Source organism: Ananas comosus, linkage group 14 (genome assembly GCF_001540865.1).
Source record: "Ananas comosus cultivar F153 linkage group 14, ASM154086v1, whole genome shotgun sequence".
NCBI classification, from domain to species: domain Eukaryota; kingdom Viridiplantae; phylum Streptophyta; class Magnoliopsida; order Poales; family Bromeliaceae; genus Ananas; species Ananas comosus.
Genome location: NC_033634.1, coordinates 3,635,528 through 3,657,567, shown reverse-complemented (window position 1 = coordinate 3,657,567; position 22,040 = coordinate 3,635,528). Strand labels below are relative to the sequence as shown.

General features: G+C 32.4%; 1 pseudogene; it reads right to left on the bottom strand.

Annotated features, from left to right (window-relative positions):
• On the bottom strand, nt 8,963–10,851 carry LOC109719949 (annotated as a pseudogene).

Genomic DNA, 22,040 nt, shown 5'->3' with positions numbered 1-22,040 from the left:
ATTATAAACCTATTACAATAAAAAAATCCGCGTTCTAATTAGTTGCAGCCAGTCTAATAAAATTCGTTCAAAAAGAAGATTCAAGCAGTAAACAGCTAGAATTAAACAAAAGGAGTTAAAAAAAAAAAAAGAGTAAACAAAGAGACTAGGGTTTTCATTAGGATGAAAATGTACGGAGATCCTTCATTTACAAGTCCTATTGAAATTGATCTCTCAACTTCACATTTTTTTATTTACTATTGGGTACTTCACCGGGCCAGGTTTCGAGTCCGATTGCAGGTCCGGATTTGAAAACTCTTCCAGACCCTGCCCATTAGAAGTTTGGGTTCGGATCGGGTCCAAGTCGGGTATGGGTATAAAGTATCTAGACCCATACCCGAAACTTTAATGGATAAATTTGTTTACCCGTGTTATCCATTTATTATCGGGTCCAGTTTGGGTCCAGGTAGGGTCCGGATAGGGTCCAGATCGGGTATGGTACATCGGGTATTTTGGACAGCTTTAATAGTATCCCAGCCGGACTCTCTCTTTCTCTATATATATAGAGAGTTGGGTTATTGTGTTATTAGGAGTACATCAGTTTTTATGCTCCTAATTTTTTAACCATCCATCAATTTTGATGGGTGGTTAGGATGAGAGAGAAGATAAATTGGAGAGAAATTCAAAGAGAAGAAAAATTGAGACATCCAATTTCTCTTTACTCTTTCACCCTAACTATTCATCAAATTTGATAAATAGTTAGAAAGTTAGGAGCACAAGAACTGTTGTGCCCCTAATAGCACAGTAATTTTGCTCATATATATATATATATATATATATATATATATATATATATATATATATATATATATATATATATATATATATATATATATATTGTGTGTGTGTATTGTGTAGAAAGAGAATTTTAGGGGAAAAAAATTAAAAAAGAAGTAAGAGAGAACTTGTATACCACATAAATGAAGATCATTTATTGCGAATTCAATTATTGTAGAAATATAAGCAAAGATCAAGAATGTTAATTGAATTGCTATTAATTATTAGATTATGTACTTTAGTGTTTGCATTTATTCTCAAAGTATTNATATAGAGAGAGATAAATTTTCTTTTCTTATGTTTTTCTTAATAGAAATAATAAAGAAAAAAAAAACTAGCCCCCCCCCCCCCCTTCTTATGTTTTTTCTGTTTTCTTCTCTCTTATTCTATCTATTCGATCATCCAAATGTACGCATTAAGCTCCGTTTGATGAGATTGCGGGCTAAATATGTTAGATACAGTCATGAGAGAAAATATGATAGAAAAATATTCGGTGCGCTATTGTGATTAAGATTTAATTTTTATAGTTTCAGTGAAAGTTAAAGAGTATTAGTATTCTGCATGTTTTTGCTCCAATTCTTTTTTGTTTTTACGTGTGGTGGGGAGTTGACTGGTCTGCAGTTTTAAAGGAATGAGAAATTGAATGTTTCAGATCATATGGATTGAAAAATTATCTATACAGCAGAGGGCAAAACTTGTGAAAGTTGAAGATCCCCTTAATAAATAGGACTTTTTGGTCCACTTTTAAACATTTTTATTTGAGTGGACAAATACCAAAAACTCTCTATATTTAATTTGCGCATTGATTGTTTAAGTTGAGCTTTTGGATCTTCCACTCGGGAGACCTTTGGCCCAAGCCTAATCAAGCATAATAATTGTTTATAATCATATCAAAAACTGATTAATTTATTTGAGCTTATGAGTTCTAGGCATTTGACCAGACTCTTTATCTACCAAATGCTGCATGCTTTTAGCATAAATCAGAAAAATATGCTGAACAAGATGTTTATGCATCAGCACGCTGTTCAGACATCCAAATATGCTTCGAGTATAGTTTTAGATTCGCAACCAATTGGGGTCAAATATGTAATTGAAGCTCCAAGGGTGTAAGCTATGCTTCAAGGCTTAATTAGAATAGAGGATTAAGTTCCTTTAAATATTACAATTATATGACCAAAAAAAGGGAAAACAAATATATATATATATATATAAGGCAATTATTTAAATATTAAATATTGCTCTAATAGAGCGTATAATCAAAGCAATTATATGTAATAACATAACAATTATATGCTTTAACCACTACACAATCGATTCATATGTAGATGTTACGTGCCGAATTCCCTGGTCCTTGACCTAGTCAAAGATTCTTCTCGGGGAGCGTGTCAGAAAGAAAAACGGCTGTGGATAGTGACCCTCGAAGTTTGCGCCATTCGACTGGATCAAGCGATTCGGCTGACGAGGGATTGGAACAGCCGAGTTTGAAAACTCTATTAAAAATTCGGTTCGGTTGGAATGAGCCGAATGTACGGACCAGCTACAAATTTGACTCGGTAGATGAGCCGAATAGAAGAAACACACACCAGTTGGTCTCCTTGAAGAGCCGAAAGCCTTGGAAATTAAGCTTGAGGGAAAATACAAGGGTTGAGTGTGCCGGATGGCATACAGACTCGGTTGATCTACTTAGGAACTACTGATAGGGAAAAACAGTAAATGCAGAAAAGTAAAAGTTACAAGTAGACTATTCCTAGAAAAGCAAAGAAATTGCAAAAGGAAATAAAAGTGGTCTTATGCTCACGGGTAAAGACCTGTTTTTAGGGCGTTATTGGCCTATTTATAGATCGCCCCTGTTGATCAGTTATTGTCTTTCCACGATCGGCCACTATTTCTGATTCTGCGGACCACTTTCAACCGATCAGAACCGCTTGCAACCGCTCGCGGTTGTTGTAACTTCCCTTGATTTGCGCTGCAGTTTTATTTAAAAATTCCTCCGATGCTCCTGGTGCACGTCAATATAGTTTCCTTTAGGTAATTATATCGGAGTACCACGTGTCTGCGCCGAATTGACTCAACTGTAGATTTCTATAACTCTTAGTCTACAGCTTAGTCATGCCTCTAGGGTGATAGTCCTAGAAAATAAAGCTATATATATTCTAATATGAGCAGATATGGGGGTTCGAACTTCTGATCTGTGCAGCAATATTTCAGAATAACAACCAACTATTCTATTTATTAAGTAGGTGTACTACGAATCTTACCTAAATTTGATTCGTTAATGAGTAAATAAATTCCCTTGTGTTTAGTTCATAGGGTTGGTAATAATTCGTAAATTATGGTTCAGGTGCATTGAATTTGCCAAGTAGGATTAGATGTGCCCCATTTAAACCTAGCACAAATTGAAGGAAATTGTAATTAGTGGTAAAAAATGGTTGTTGTTCTCGATAGAGAACACACAAAACCAACTTTCAATATATACAATTATTGAATACAAAATATAATCCCGTTATTCTTGGGATTACAATATTTACATAATTACATTCTATAAATGTACAATATTTGAATCCAAATATTTTCTATTTGGAGTGGTTGCCATACTGAAGAGATTGTCATTCTTGAGTTTCCACAATTGCTTATGATTTGAATACTTGTCAAAGTTAGTAGATTCCTGATTTTGGAGATTTGATTCACCCATAATTAATTCCTTAATTGTATCATCACTTGATCCTCCATTACAAATGACAAACCGAAATGCTACATTAGGGAGGCTCAATTATGTTGCATGGGCCCCATTTTGCGCACACATTATTTTTTTTAAAAAGGTAAAAAAAAATAAAAAAACTTTAGTATTATGTCATTTCAAATGTATGATCGCTTAGTCACCCTGTGGTTTTTATTTTTATTTTCCGTTACACCTAGTCGCAATTAACTTCTCCGTTAATGGCCTGTTTGTTTGCGCGAAAGTGGGGTGGAAGTGGGAAGGGGAAGTAATTTTCGGTGAAAACTGCCCACTTCCGTTGTTTGGTTCACCGTAATTTTATTACGCCCGAAAGTCCAGTTCATCCAAAATAATAAAATTGACTTCGCCCTCCCACGGGGCGAAGTCAATTCCGGTGAAGTGAAAAAAAGGCAAGAGTGGGATTAATGTATAAGGGTTACCTCTTCTCTACCCTTTCATCCAAATATGTTCAATTGTGGAAGTAATTAAATTTTTTATTTTGATTGTATGTCTAAAATATGATCAAATTTAGTTAGATAAGTTTTAATATATTTTTTGTTTAATATGTATATTTAGAAAATGATGAAAAATGAATTTGTTAAATGTTAATAATTTTTTAACTTTAGAATTTTATTTGTTGCATTATTATAATTTATATGCAAACAAATAATATAATTTTTTAAAATTTTATTTTATAATTATACATATATATAATTATATACATATATAATTATATTAATTTTTATTTATTATAATTTATTATTCACTATAAGTTACAGAATAGACAATAATATCACTTAGGAGGTAAGTATACCGGGGGTGAAGAGCTATACTTTTTACGTCATCTACTTCCTACCAAACAAACAACAGAACTCGCAGAACTGCACTTCCACAGTTAGAAACAAACAGCAGAAGTGAACTAATTTTCACCCCAACTCCACTTCAATCCAAAGTCCACTTCCACCCTAAGTCTACTTACGTTGAAACAAACATACCCTAAACCTGTCATGTGCCGCGCATGTACATTGGAGATGCCCTATAAAGATCGATAAAAATGGCGTGCCCTAATAGGGCTTAATCTTGACGTTCTTGGTAAGTTCTCATTGGCGAAAAAGCGACGTTCCATGACGCACGTGCGCAGCTTAATGTAGAAATTAAGAAGGATATAATGAAAAAATAAAAATAGGAATCATAGACTACTTAAATAATACAATTAAAAATTACAGAATACTTAAGTAAAAAATATAGTAAATCAAATGGAGGATATTTGAAGTTTTTCCAAAAAAGTTTATGCTCATGTATAACTTTTTGTGTTATGTGGATCTACCTCTTATGTTTTGTACAAGTTTTTCTTTTTTCTCATATTAATTGAACAAAAATAAGTAGTCCCTCATTAGTAGTGTATAAATTAAAGGGCCTAAGTGAGTTAGTGCTTACCTTTTCTTCTTCTTCTTCTTCTTCTTCTTTTTTTTTTTTTTTTTTTTTTTTTTTTTTTTTTTTTTTTTTTTTTTTTTTAATGATTGCAATTCAGAACTAAGCTTTTAGTCCCCCTCTAAAGTGCTTGCAGCTTTCATTTGTTAGAATAATGCCTACCACTTATAAGATGATTGCATTATATCTTAAGAACATAATTCAGATGGTGAATAAATTATAGCATGCATTTTACGTATCTTATCATACTTTTTATCTATCAATTAATTCATGCTCCCAACTCCTTTATTTATGTCATGAATGTCGGAATAAGCTATCTGAGAATAATTTATTCGATCACTATTTCTGTACGATTGAAGGCTAGGAGTTTGAAGTTTACTTCTTGAGAGAGCTCAGCATTTATAATTTGATAGAATAATATATTTCATTTACGAAGTGATTTATTTTATGTTTAAAAAATGGTTTGAAGGTCGAATATGATATTTCATTTTAAACATTTGACAACACTTCTCATCTATGAAATATAACCAGCTTCTAGAGTAGATAAGAAAGATACACAGAATTAATTAAAATATCTATGCATCCGAATCAGAAAAGATGTGCTGAATTAGATATTTGAGCATGCGAATAAATAATTGCGAACAGAAATTGCTTAATTTTACAGGAAAAGAATGTTCTCATTAGATTTTAAATTCAACATTTAGTAGGAGATTAAACTAATATATATTCCAAAGTTGAGAGTCATTAGAATAATGTTTTAGAGCTCTCATCTTGGAGATTCACTCCATACATCTCTCTCTCTCTCTCTCTCTCTCTCTCTCTCTCTCTCCACAACCCAAAATGTTATTCCTCTTCTTTTACTGTGAATCACAAGCTAAATTAGTGTGACATATAGTACTCAAAGAGCACAACACTAGGGCACGTAAAAGGCTACATGGCCCATGAAAAGAATGGGTAAGAATTAAAGAAAAAGAGGGAGGGGAAAAAAAAGGTGTACTTGCTTTGGGCAGTTGAAACATTGAAAAATCATTCCAACTTCATTAATAATAATTAAAGGTGAGTAATTAAATAATAAGGTAAGTTTAGCAAAGTAGTATATTTTTGCTATTATGTGATTCGAAAAGTTTCGCTCCATACCTCTAAGTTTTTGTTTGTTGCAATATCGGTTATAAATTACTGAATTACAAGGTCTTATATTTTAAAAATCTCAATGGGCAGTGCAATATAATAATTTATTAACATAAAAGTTACACTTTATTACTCTGTATCTTACTATCTTATTTGATGATACCTTCTTAGAATGAAACAGAAATAAAATCATATATAGTAGAGAGAAGTTTTCAAAACCACTGGGTAACAAAATGTAAATGCGTTAAACCGTAGAAACGTTAGTCATATCTACTATAAGGACAAATTTAAGGCATGCCAGCAAAGTGGCATATATAATAGAAAATAAGTGGTTCACAGCACTCATTCTCAAAAAAAGCAAAAAAGCCGTAATTTTTCACCGCCATTTTCATTCCATGATATGTGTAAATTTCTTAATGATATAGTATCGACCGTCCAAATTCGATTCGTACTTATTTTTGAAGGTGGGCATAGCATTACACTTGAGCAACAAAGGAAATGAGGCCACTTACAAAAAGTTTTTCTTTTTTTTTATGCTAACAAACCCTAGAACTTTCTAATATGGAAAAGTTAGCATCACATACCCTTTGGACTCATTCCAAATAGTTAAATTAAGAAAGAAGGTTTGATGCATATATATGCCTTTGATAGTGCTTTTTGTTCTTGTGATAACTCTTGGAGCAAGAAAAATTTACATGAGAGGTGGATGGAAAGGAATGGAGAACATGAGGGTCCAAATTGAGTGCTTTCCTTTTGCAGTGCAATTAATGCTACTTATTTTCTTCTCATTTTTACCAATAATGTCATGAAGTAGAAAGTAACTAATACATGAAAAGTAACTATGAGAAGGGGTACAATTGAGAAGGGGTACAACAATGGCTAGGTATATATAGTTGGCTCTGCGCAAGTGCTATTAATTTCAGTATATTTACACATTGAAACGTCTAGAACATGTTTAATCAAGCTCTTTGTACTTCTGGAAGTAGTGTAAGTTAATTCGAAAAATGCGAGAAAGAAACGTACAACCGCTTCAACCCTACTACAATTACAGTCTCTCGAAATATTGTCTTTATGAATTATTGATGTGCTGCATACGTCACTAACTCAAAATATCATATGAGTACGCTAATTATACATTAACAATTAATACACACACTACCATTTTTTATGAACCCAAAACATTTCCCTTTCCAACTTTTGAGGAATTCTTAGAAGAGTGACAAAGCACCATTATCATGTCCTTTGACCAATTACAATTGGATGGTCCAAAGAATCTTGGCTCTAGGGTTTTGTTGGTGAGCAATTGAAATGGTCCCTCTCATGAAAGACAAATGTCAAATGTGCCTTTTGTGGTCCAATTTGGCTTTCCATGTCCAAGTCACCATGCATTTATTGTCTTGGACTTGTCTCCTTGTATAATTATGGGCATATTATATTTCTTCTATGAGCTCATCCTTACAACAGAAGAGGAAAATAAATTAAGGCATTTGAGTTATATATGTTGACCTTACCATGTTTGAGGAAGATCTAGTAGTGATGTAAAGGTGCTTCTTTTTCCTCTCTTTTTTCCCCCCTATTTTTCTCTACAATGAGCAAATTTTGTGTGTTATAATAAAACATTTTTTATTATTTCAGTTTGGTAGTTCAAAATTCCAACATAATTTCTCTTGAAAGAATATCCAATCATTATAAATTTAGTAAATTTAGGGCCTAAGTATGTGTGTTGGCAATTAATATATGCGGAGCTAGCTTAAAAATATTATTAACGCAAAACCACCAAATAATTAAGCTTTTACTACTTAATTAGTCACTAACACTAAAAGCTTCATTGCACTTTTCTGAATTTTAGAGGTGTACTTTCACTTATTACTAGTGTAGATACCCGCGCGTTGCAGCGGGCAATTCTATAAAAGTAAATCAATATATATAATAATAATTAATCAAAATGATATCATAATTAGCTTTTATTTGTTAGAATACACGAAAAAATCGAAAAGTACTTATAATACATAAAATGATAGTGGAAAGTCCTACTCTATATTTTGTTAAATGGGTTTAAAGATACATTTATCATAGCAATGAGAGAATAATATAATCTACAAATACAAAGAGACATAGAATTAACTTCCTAATTCCTATACATTAACTCTCTTTCATTGGTAAATCCTATAACTTTAATGCCACTTCTTCGAATGTTTATAGGGCTTTCATCAATTGCCTTATATTGTCATAAATCTTTCTCTCAACGTATTATAGCTCTTAATGCATTGAAATCCAACAAAATAAAAAAAAGAACAAAATTAGAATAGATAAGAAATTTAGGTTTGAAATAATTTAAATTTTAAATAGAAAATGTAAATTGACTAAAATATCTTAACATAGATCTAAATAAACAAAGATCTAGAGAGAGAAAGGAATGGGCAAAGACGAATTACCTTGGAGTTTGGAGAAGAACTTGGTAGCTAAGGGCTTCGGAGAGTCACAGCATCCATTGAAGCCTCAAAAGCAAATTAAAATAAAATACTACTAAAATTTAAAATATTATTAGCTTAAAAATTCTAGATAGATTGCTACATTGTCAGGTCAGACCAAACTAAAATATTAGTTACTTCTGGATACTCAGAGAAAAATTGTAAGTACTTCAAAAATGCACAGATACAAAATAGACAAAAAAAAAGTTATGTCTGAATTGAAGAAATTTCCTACGGTATATCTGAAGTCATGACCTAATAATATATTTTACTTGAGAGAGATGACTTACATGTTTTGGTATGTTTAGGAGTAACTATCGCTTTTGAAACTATTGAAGATGTTGTACAATCTAGAAACAATTATTCACCTACACTTCAAATATTATTACAGAAGACAATAAGCATGAAACTTCATAAAATTGATCAAGCAAGTGGCCTTACATCAAGAGGAACTACAAATGTTCTTTTTTAACTTTTTCAAGTCTCTAAGAAAAAATCACTATGGTAAAAATTTGCAGTAATTAAAAATTAAGTGCTGACGGGATGAATTCTACCATAAATAATTGTTTAGTCAGCCGCACTTGTGAAATAAAATAAATACTAAGTCAGATTCAAAGAGTACAAAGGCAGCAGACAGCCTAGCGTTCTGACAAAGTTGTGACGGTCCGCATTTACGTCAACTTCGTATATGATCCAAGCAAATTCTAATAAAAAGAGAGATAACACATCACCCCTCAATCACAGATAAACTAATTCGCTTCTCCACAATCACCGCTATCTCTATCATCGGCGGTTACCTCTCAAGTCCCTCCCCCCGTCGCATCCACATTAGGGTTAGGGTTACGGTTTCTAATTGGGTTTTGGATTGGGGGTTGCCGCAGGGATCAAGCAAAGCATCTGAGGGCCGTCCATGGTGAGTGGGGTGTTGATACGGATCATGGGCGGGTTCATGTACGCGTACCAGAACCCGGCGGGTCGGCTCATGGGCTTCTTCTCCAACGACGCCGAGGTCACCCGCTACAGGAAGAAGTATAGCGCCCCGTCGCCGCCGCCGCCGCCAACGCCTATAATTTTCTCAATTTCCTCGCGCTCTTTCGATTCGGCTTGAATAAAATGTGAACTCGGCTTCTTAGATCTGGTTCATAATCCCATTTATGAATTCATCCATTATCTAAAATATAAAGATAAGAAATAGATTCATCTAAAAAGATCTGAAGGGGAAAGAAACACCCTAGAAAAGTCACGATAATCATAGTTCAAAACAGGAATCATATATACTCGTATTTGCAATAGCATAAGCACCCTTTTGACCAAGGAATTTAGAGACTTTGTAGAGCAACTTTATTCCAAAGTAACTTCTCCATTTTGCATTATTAATTTCCCTCAATCCACTAACTTCCTCTAAGCTGATTCCTATCTTGTAAAGATAGATTCTTTACATTTATAGCTATCGAACCAATTATAATTCCTACTTAATACTACGTAAAGTCTAGAATTTTGCAGCTCAAGCCCTGGGGATAAGAGAGCAACAAAACCAAATTTCAATTCAACAAATTACTCGACGAAAGTAAATTACCTTATCGTTTGCTATCATCTCCAACAATTCAATAGGACTACCAAAATAACCCTATTATTGGCAAATTTTCTTAAAAAATAGGGCAAAAATTGGAAGAACAAAAGATCGATTGAAATAATATGATGAATCCAAGAGGCGAATACAAACCCTAGCGTGGATGAACTCCTCAATGCGCCCTTTCGGGAATCGGGCCAGGACGCGCGGGCCCTGGCCGTGGCGGGAGATGCACTCGAAGGTGCACACCTCGTCGGCGAGATCGAAGAAGAGATCCGTCCCGTCGCCATAGATCCGGAGCAGCACCTTCTTCTTCCTCACCTCCTCCTCCTCCTCCTCCTCCGCCGCCCCGGTCTCCTTCTCCGCCACCGCACCTGGTAAACCTCGTTCGTCATCGCCCCCTTCATCAGCATCACCTCGAGTGCCCACCGTCCCTCCTTCGCCGCCGCCGCCGCCACGGCGCCTCCGGCGAACCACCGCACCGTGAGTCCCTGTAGGAGGCGCTGATGGTGTTCTTGCCTCGGAGGATTTCGTCGAAGGAGGTCGGAGTTCCCGTGGAGGATGGAGCCATTGTTGAGTGCGGCAAGGTGAGGAAAGGGAGTGGAAGGAAGAGAGGGGAGGGGAGAGGAGTGCGGAGTAGAGGGAACGGCGCAAAAAGGAGGAGCGAAGAAATTCTGTAACGGAAGGGGGAGAAGGAACGACGCGGAGGGGACGAAAGAGGAAACGGTTCAAAACCCAATTACTGTCCCATGGAAAAAAAAAAAAGGGTTCGGGTGGAAAAAAAAAACGGTTTGGTTTAAAAAAGGACCAAGTGAGGGTGAAGGAATTTTTGCCACGTGGCAAGATTATTAGGGATTCATATTAGTTTATAGATGTTTCATACATAGCACCAAGATATATATATGTCTAAGGTTAAATATATAGCACCAAGTTAATTATATTAATACTTTCGCTTTGTTATATATGTAGTAATTAATTCGGATTTGTTGATGTTCCTGTGTGTAAACCTGCTTCCATGGATCTCATGGAGGATCCAATGTGCAAAAGAACTATGCTTAATCATATAAATTTACAAATTATACGATGATAACATTTCCATAATTTTGATTTCTTTTGGTTTAACTTATTCTAGTCAATTAAATTAAAGATTATAATCTTAAATTACTTACCAATTTTAATTTTCAGCGGTCGATCGGCGATTAATAGTCGATCAGTAGCTAGATATATAGTAAAACAATCAAGTTTTTATAAATTCTTCAATTCGAAAACGACTCAAATCAAAGTAAATGAAAGTGATAATGGCATCAAGTAAAACAAAAAATTAAAAATAATAATAATAATAACAATAATAATAATAATAAAGCAAAGGTCCATTTCAAAATGGTATATGGTGATGAGGGGATCTCCAAAGACTTTTTTGTTTTTCATTTGGAAAGAATGTAACTTTGCAGTAAAGGAGGGGCCATGGATATAAAGCAAAGGGGTGAGGGCCATGCCACTCTTCATCTTCTCCTCCTTCTTCTTTCACTCAAGAGCTTCATTGATGATGATATTTTTTTTTTTTCTTTTGTTGTTGTTGTTGTTGTTGTTGGAGGAGGATAACACTAATTAGCTTTTGGCTTTTGGTAGATAGTTTGAGTCCACTGCTTTAGGACACCTGGAAAGTAAAAAGCATTGTTTTGAATACCTATCCCATTGTTATGACTATAGATAGATAGTTGTTATCCTTGTTCCCAAAAGAATATGGAATCAAGTGTCTAGGCCCCAAAATTGTGTGTATGAGAGAGAGAGAGAGAGAGAGAGAGAGAGAGAGAGAGAGGTGGGTCATCAATCTAATCCATGATGTTTAGTTGAACTTGTTAAAATGGTGTTATTTTTCTATGTTGAGGAGAATTTGTTCAAAGCATTTGTTTATTTCACATTCTGCAGTCTAAAGTAACCCAATTAGAGAGAGAGAGAGAGAGAGAGAGAAAGAGAGAAAGAGAGAGGAAAGAGTGTAATTGAGTTTTTGTTTTAAGGCCAGTTCGTTCGAGAATAAAATGTTAAAGTTATCTCCATTATTCTGCCAAAACGTAATGTTTTTTACTGGAATAAAAAATTTCGGTCAAAACTTGCTACTCCCGATTATCTTATCCAGGAAGAACGGTGGATAAACTATTCCACCCCTTTGGTGGTGGAATAGTATTATTCCAAAATTTAATTACAAGCTTTATTAAAAACTATAAATAAAATTAAAGTAAATTATGTATACATTAATACATGAGACATCAGATATTATAAAAAATTATTTTTACCATAAAATTATTAGTTACTATGGACGTGGAGGCATACAATTTTACCACGTGTGTCTTCAAAATCATCAAATTATGTATTTATATGGATACTTTATTAATGCATATTTTGTACTTAAATATTGTAATAAGCTATTTTATTAAATTTATGTTTAAGTAGAATTTGAAAAAAAAAAAAAAAGCACTGTATTAATTTCAAATGTCCTTTTATGTACAAAGTATATTTTATAGCTAATTTATTGTAAAATATTAATCATATTTTATATCCTATTCAATCGATACTTCAATTTTTTTCACTATCTTCTACTATTCTATAAAATTAACCAAACACAACTTCAGTTAATTCTGAGAATAACAGCATTATAAACTAAATACAAGTTTACTTTAATTCTCGACTATTTTGGAATAGTAAGTTATTCCAAAAGGATAAAAAAAATTATCCTAGTGTTTAATTTTTTATTCCAATCTGATATTGCTTCAGAATGCATGCAGTACTATTTGAGTAATGAAGTCGTGTAATAGTGAAGTACTTTCTACTACTTTCTATAGTAAAAGAGCATACTTATTCGATACTAAACAGATATAGTTTTAAATACATGTATATATATATAAAAAAAATTCGATGGATTTGAATTCGGGTATAAATTTTGTCTGTCTCAAACCCAAATTAATTGATTTTACATTATGTAATACATATAAATGTTTGATATTATATTTTAATTTGTATTTAAAAATTTAAATTTTAATATAATATATTTTGAAATATGATAAAGAGAAATAATTGTTTCAGGTTCAAATTCAAATTCGAATTTTCGGTTCGAGTTTTGAATTCGAGTTCAGGTTTTTGGAAATTCCCGGAATCCGACCCTTTGACATCTCTACTTATAAATACGTAAACACATTATGAATTGCATGCTTATCCAAATGTTAATACGAAGGAAATATTCTATTGTACTCTGATCTAAATTGAAATAAAAATACTTCTTGTCGGGGTTTTTATGGACGCCGTTTTCAATGATAAAGCATCACGAGTAATGATCAGCATATTTTTTTTTTTAACATGATTTGGCGATATTTAAGCTTTCCTTTCAAACAACAAATTTCATTATTTTTCGACTTTATTTTCTATATATTTTAGTATAAGAACTTTTTCTATACGACCAAGTTCCATGCATGTGAATCATGCGCCGTAGTCTATAAATATTGGCTAAATTACAGAAAACTCCCATATAATAACCCGTTTTTTTACTTTTTTTTTTTGACATTTAAAAACCTACACTTTGCCCCCCTGTAAAATGAAAAATGTTCACAGGGGGATTACTGTGTGAAAAATGACCATTTTGCCCCTTGCCATTGTCGTCTTCTTCCCTATCTTCCTCAGCCGCCTCTTTGTTCGGCCGCGATTTCCACCTCAATCGGCTGCGATCTCTCTCTATTTCCTTCTCCACCTGCTTCCCTTCTCCTCCTGCACCCTCACCGCCCTCAATTTCGCCGACAGTAGGAGAAACCGAGGTAGACGACAGTAGGAGAAGGGCAAAGAAGGCGAAGGCGAGGTGGCGGAGGACGGCGGAGGACGGCGAAGGGGATGTGGGTGAGGGCGAGGCAGTGGAGGACGGCGAGGCGGCTAGGCGGCGAGGCGGCGGCGAGGTGGCGAGCCGGAGGGAGGCGAAGCAACAGGAAGATGGCGGAGGAGTATTTTCGGCATAAAATATATTTTTTAACAGAACCCTAACGGTAGGGGGTGAAGTGCACATTTTTTATTTTATAGGGGAACAAAGTGTAGGTTTTTAAATATCAGGGAGGAAAAGTGAAAAAGCGGATTATTACAAGAGAGTTTTCTGTAATTTAGCCAATATAAATATTATATAAACATTGTTATGTATGGAGTTGATAATAAAAATATTAGCAGTTGACCATTATTTTGTTGTTATTAACAATTTGTATGTCACTTGTTTTAATTAAATAAATTTAAATTGAGCTCGCATATTAAAGCATACGTACATGCAACTTGGATCCTTTTCCCTTGCCGACATAAAAAAAAAGTACTGCTTTAAAAAATACGTAGGCATGAGAAAAGCATGCATACACGCAGTCAATTTTTTTTTTTTTTTGCATGCTAGTCCTTAAAATCCTTTAATATTATGTATCAGTCCCTCAATTTTTAGTATTTGCACAGTAGTCTTTAATGTTACAATTTACCAACAGTATTTAATTAATTGAAAACTTTTGTAAAATATGCTTTAAGATGTTTTTTTAAACACAAAATTNTGGTAGCAAAGAAAGCCAACACGACGCCAAATTCGATACTAAACCGAAATTTCGAGAGAAATCAAGTTAGTTACCTCTCTAAAGCTGAGAGTTAGCTTCCCTGGCAGTAACCTCACAGCAAACGCAATAAAACCCTTCTTTTCCACGTTCCAAAGACTTCCCTTGAGTCGTCTAACCAGCGAGAGTCGAGCGCGGCGCGAAATCGGCGCGAAACGGCGATTTTTATCTAGAGAGAGAAAAACCCTAGAGAGAGAAAGAGGAAATGGTGCAAGGTTGCTTCTCTGATCTCCAGCAACCTCCACTGAGCCCCAGGAGTCGTGCTGGGTCAAGTAGATAGGGATCAAGATGTGAAATTACCAAAACATCCCTGCTGCCACGTATCTGCCACTGTGTACCGGTACACGATATGGCTGTACCGGTACAGCAAGCAGAAAAATGCTGATTTCGCCAAAGCAATGCACTTTCTTGCTTTTAGCTTTCCAATCACCCTCTAACTTGTCCAAAAACTTGTCTAAGCCCTTTAGAATATGTAGGGTAGTTTCATATACCATTTCCCGCATTCGAACTTCGCAATTGACAAAAGTTCAGTGTATTACAGTCATTGATGTCGAAATGATTTGAAATTTGATTTCTAGATACTTTAAGTGGTATAGCTAGATCATGTTCAATGGTGCCGATTGTCAATTTAAAGGCTCCATCATCGAAAACAAATGGATGGCAACGGAGCCAGTTTGCTACTGATAGCTTTCCAGCTCAACTCTATATATATATATATATATATATATATATATATATATATATATAATTAGAGAGAGAGAGAGAGAGAGAGAGAGAGAGAGAGAGAGAGAGAGAGAGAGAGAGAGAGTCCGGCTGGGGTACTATTGATAGCACCAAGAATTTAGTACTATCGAATTTTCTACCGTTAGATTTAACCCTTTGATTATTTTTACCCGTTAGATTATACTATTCAACCAATCACGTCACTCAACACTAGGGGGCTCACATCATCCTAACCACTCATTTCTCAATCCAATGGCTAAAAAATCAATAGCACTAATAGCTTGGTACTATTTATAGTATTCCAGCCTAGTTCTATATATATAGAGTAAAAAGAGTTTTTTGCTATCAATAGTATTTTAACCCGACTCCATAAATATATACCTTTTCCTCATAATTTACATCTATAAGGTCCCGACTTGCCCAACTGGTATCAGATCGAATACCGACTCCAACAATTTGATTCTGAACAAATATTGCTTCGACAGAGTTAAGTTAGAGAAGAAAAGATTAGAAAAAGAATAAACTTCAATTTATGCCATTATGATTAACACATTTTTACTTTATCATCCTATATTTCAAAAAATTACACCTAACTACTATACAGTTTAGCGCATTTTCGCTTTGACATTCTGTGTACCAAAAAATTATGATTAATTATCCAGTAATTTTATTTTTATTTCATTGTGAGAATTTATCATTAAATAAGGCATTATTCTATGGTTCTTTAAAAAACTTTATTTACTATTCTATTAGACGACAAGTCTTCGATAGGTAAGTGCAACCTTTTTAAACTCTAGGATGACAAAATAAAAATATGCTGGACTATAGAGAAGCAAATTAAAGTTTATCCGCAGAAAAAAAAAGAAGAAGTGTTTTTTAGATTTACAGTATTGTTATGAATTGATCTCAGTTGGATTAGCAGGTTAATGTTATTTAGATGTTATACAAATCATTTCATATATATATTATTTAGATGTTATACAAATCATATATATATATATATATATATATATATATATATATATATATATATATATATATATGAGTAAGTCTCATGTACTTTTGAAAGTACGGAGGTCTCCGTGCTTGTAAGTTGTTTTCGATGATAGGAAATCCGATTCGACGATCGGCTCCATTAAGTATAATCTATCCTATTGGAACTATTTAGAAACCAAATTTTATAATTTTTTGATATCATTTAACAAACGATCAAAAGGTCTCAAAAATAACTATTTTAATGGCCGATGTGGCACGTTTTTAAGTTCAACGGTGTAGAAGTATCCAAATTAGATAAAATTTAATAGAAAATTCTACTTAACATCAATAGTAAGACCAATACTTCTGATTTGAAATTTGAGTCCTTTATCACTGTTTTTTATGAGATTTTCATTTTCAGCCGTTCATTTTGAGGCTACTCGTTTACTAGACAAACAAAATAAAAAAATTATGAAATTTGGTTTCTAGGTAGTTCCAACAGCGTAGATCATATCTAACGGAACCGATCGCCGAATCGGATGTCTCATTATTGAAAACAACTTACAAGTACGGAGCCTTCCGTACTTTCGAAAGCATAGGAGCCTAGCTCTATATATATATATACCTCATATATATATATATATATATATATATATATATATATATATATATATATATATATATATATATATATATAATTGAGCTAGAATACTTTTAGAAAGCCCCAACCCCTTGGTGCTTCTAAGTTTCTACCTCTTGGATCTACTCCTTGATTACTAATAACCTTTGGATCAGTATATTTCTAATGTTTCTGACTTTTTGGCCCTTATATTAATTCATTTGATCATTTCTAACATTTGAATTAATATTATTATTCTGTAGAGACCACTCAACCTTAGGGGTACTATTCAATCCTAGGAGGGACCACAATTATCCCAACCGTATAATTCTTGATCCAAGGGTCAAAAAATCGAAAGCATCAAATCATCCATACTTTCAATAGAATAATAGCGTTACACTATATATATATATATATATATATATATATATAATATATTATAATAATATATATATATATATATATAGAATTGAGCTCCTATGCTTTTAAAAGTACCAAGTCATTGGTGCTTGTAAGTTTTTAGCCCTTGGATTAAGGGATGTGCGGTTAAGATGATGTGGGCCCCCTAGGGTTGAGTGGGTGGTTGGTTGAATAGTATAATCTAACGGGTGAAAATGATTAAGGCGTAGATCTAACGGTAAAAAATTTACAAGTACCAAATACTTGATACTTTTACAACCACCATAGCCGGACAATATATATATATATATATATATATATATATATATAAAAGAAAAAGACAAAAATAAGATTAGTACCAAGGGAAAAAGATGTTACAGGCAAAGTGACCTGATTCAATGTACGTTTATAGCAGGGTTAATTGTCAGCTATCACCATGTTTTTCTCTTTTTTTTAAAAAAAAAAAAAGAAAGATAAAAAAAATCACTAAACCTGTCCACATGAATCTGTCCTTTCACACCAATTTTTAATTTTTGATAAGCATAATATACACTTCTATCTCACAACGTAGCGTAGTTAGTTAAGAACTCGACGATTAGTATATAAAATTTTAAGTTTAAAAAATAATTATTTTATAATTTTAATTAAGTTTATTTTTTAAAAAATAAAAAAATAGATAGTATATTATTTTTTTCTCTTAAAAAAAATACTTTTTTTTTGTATCTCAATTTTTTTAAAAAAAAATTATTTTCTTACATACATTTGGATTGTATTGCAAACGAGTCAAAAATGACAAAGTGTAGGAAACTCCACCAGCCATTGCATATCAAGCTAAATAATTTTTTTTGTTACGGCAAAAACTTTATAGCTTTTTGGAAGGCAAAAAGAAAAAATCAAAAATACTTTTAAAAAGGAAAGTTTTGGCACCAGATTTTCAAACTAGACTCCATATAATATTAACTTATTAAAATAAAAACGTTCATAACTTATTTGAAGTGTGAACTATTTTGGATTGACTATCTAATATTTTAAAGTTTTGATTTTAATATATATGTAGCCTTTCAATTTATTTAATTAGAGTCGGTCAACAGTATTTTGATTTCAAAATTTTATTACGTTATTTAGGTTTATAAATTAACTTAATATATTTTATATAATTTTTGCAACTATAAATCAATTAAAATAAGTAATTAACTAAAAATTTGAAGTCGGTATATTGTCGACCGACTCAAATAAAATAATTTGAAAAGTTGGATAACCAATTCAAAATGATCTATAATTTAAATAAATTTTGTATATTTTTACCATTTATTAATTATAACAGTAATATTGGGAATCTTCAAATGTACACATAGCATCTCCCACCTAATGGATTAACCATTTACTCATACATTGCGTCATAACTAGTATAAAATAGGAAACTTCAAATACCATTTCTATGATTTCGTACTTTTTTATTAAGTACCATGTGGTTTAAAATATATCAATTTAGTACCACGTGGTTTTATTTTTTTCTTTTTATTATTTTCTCTACTAATTTTCCTTTTGTTAAATCAGTAACAAAAGTTAAAACTAAAAGATACTAAAGTAAATATTGAATAAATTTAGGTGGCGTATCTGAAATTTTTTGTATATAATTTAACGAAATGTTAACGGAGGAGATGATGAAAAGAGAAAAATAAAATCATAGAATACTGAATTGATATACTTTAAATCATAAAGTATTAAAGTGAGAAAATATGGAAGTACATGAATAATATTTAAAGTTTATCCTATAAAATAATAGTCATAATAATAATAATAATAATAATAATAATAATAATTATTATTATTATTATTAAGGTTCAACATTTGTCCTTAATGTTGACAAATCCAATCAAATTCACACGGCATTAATTACTCAGCATCGTACGGAGACCGAAGAAGAATCTTGTCTCCTTCCAAACAATATTCTGCGACCATACTGATTCTAGACTCTAAACCCTAAACCTTACCTAGCATAATTAGCTATAAAAATTTAATAATTAGTATTTAAAATTTTATATTTTAAATTTAGTTATTTTATATTTTTAATTGAATTTGTTTAAAAAAATAAATGAAGCGGATAACTGATTACTCTCTCTCTCTCTCTAAAAAATAGTGTACGGGCTATTTTTGAGAGAAGATAAAAGTAAAAATTGGATCGGTAACGAAAGAGATCCGGGATTAGAGTTTCCATGTGTCTCCGCTTCATATTCTGTTGGGCTGAAATGTTTCACTTTCATGCTTGATTCGTTTATGATGTTTTATCGAAGAGTTAGGACCTGCTAACCTATCCGCCCGCTAGTCCATTTAGGTCGTCACGTATTTAATCCCGTTAAGAATTGGCACGGTAGGTTTTCATACTGTTATGACCAATATAATGACTAAAAATATTATTTTTTATATTATGAAAAGTTTAAAACAAAAAAAAGCGTTTTCAATCTTTCCATCATTTGTATTATAAAATTGCGGACGGAGCCGCCATCGAAAAAGCAAATTATATGCTTTTCTGATGGCGATTGCGACAATAATTTTTAACATTAAAGGAAGAAAAAAAATATAAACTCTGTTAAAATTTTTTCGACCTTTTGTAGCATGAAAATTAACAAGTAGTGGTACAATTCTTCTAATCTCTACTAATGTGAAAGAGATTGGATTGGCATTTTGAATAACATCCACAACTATTACGTCGATCTCTTTAACATTAAAGGAATTTTGTATTATATTCTTGGATGGCAATTGCAATAATAATTTTCAAAGTTAATTACATTTTTAGTACGAATTATGCTACTATGCTATTAATAGTACTAAGTGCTTGGTACTATCGAGTTTTTAACCTTTGGATGAAAGGATGTGCAGTTAGCATGATAACGGTCCCTGATTAGAATGATAGTGGTTTTCTAGAGTTGAGTGAGTGGTTGGTTGAATAGTATAATCTAGCGGATGGAAATGATTAAATGATAGATCTAACGCAGAAAACTCGATAGTAATAATGTACTATTAATAGTACAAAAGCTGGGCTACTTTGTGTACTCAAAGTTTGAAGTGTGCAATATTTTTTTCTTAAACTTTAATATATTATAATTTCTGACTCAAATATTTAATATTATCATAGTTAAGTTCTACCATCTAATTGAATTGGCAAGATAGTGCTGTGCTGTTAATATGCTGGCAATGTAGTACCATTGTAATTGTTGATAGGGTAATGAATAAGATCCATACTTCCGTACTTATACATTAATCTCCATGACTAAATCCTACATGTACCCACCCCCTTAATTTGAGGAAAAGTGGGGCCTACTTTTTTTTTTTTTTTTTACTTTTTCTCATTCTAAAAAAAAAAAAATTTACCCATTTTCTTTATCTTTTGGTCTTTCACCATCTTTCTTAAATTTGTAAATTCGAACCTTTGTTGTGTTTCCTATTCGGAGTCAATTAATTGATTAAAAGTGATATATATTTTTATCTATAGATATATACACACACACATATATATATAATACTTATGAATTGTCTTATGTATTATTGTGAGTCTTTCTTTAGTCATATTAACTGCAATATAATATTTTTTTTATTATTGTGTTATAAAAATAATTTTAATCATCCATTTGTATGATATGCGATCTCTTTTGAACAAGATTGAATAATTTTGTTGAAACGATTGATTTTTTTTTCATTATAGTTTTTTTGTTAAAAAAAGTGTTTGTTTATAATATAGACTATATTTATTATATTTTTATACTAAACTGATATTTTATTTTTTACAAATTTTTATTTTAACAGTATATATCCGCCGAAGCACACGGGTCACTACACTAGTGCCACATTATTACTACCAAAGTAAAATATCAGACTCTAGTCAACCAAGCTAGTCTACAAAATTTAGTCACCATAGACTAAAAAATTTAAGTTAGTAAGTATAAAAATTAAAATACAACTTGCGCACTCCTATGAATTAAGGGTGTACGTTTTACATCTTGGCCATCCAAGGATTTACAAAATCTCAATAAATTTTATTAAAAAAAAAATTGTCATGACTAGTGTGTCGGATCATGGGTGCTAACCATTAATCTCAAAAACTCGAGTTATTAGAAATGTGTAACCAATTGATTTAAAGTGTATAGACAAAGCGTCCACGAATGTCGATTGTGACTCGGCCCAACCCGACCTCCGCCATTCCGAACGTGACTTAGCCTAAATCTCCCACCACAGAACAGAATGCTGGCTCCTTTAAGCCAACATAAGGTTGATCGCATCTATCCAAAAATTAGGATATACATTTTACACTCTAATCTAGAAAAAAAAATGTCTAAAATATAGCAGTCACATGGATGATGTGGTGTCTTCAACTAATCAAATTGCTCTCGAAAAATTCACTCATTCTATCATATTTTTTTTTCTTTAAAATAAAAAGTATAAGTAACTGAATATAAAAATTCGTGTCTAGTGTGTATAAATAGTATTGCTCAATTAAAATTTTAATTGCATTCTTATTTATTATTATTATTATTATTATTTTTCCATTCATTATTGCCAAAGTAACTGTCCCCTCAGA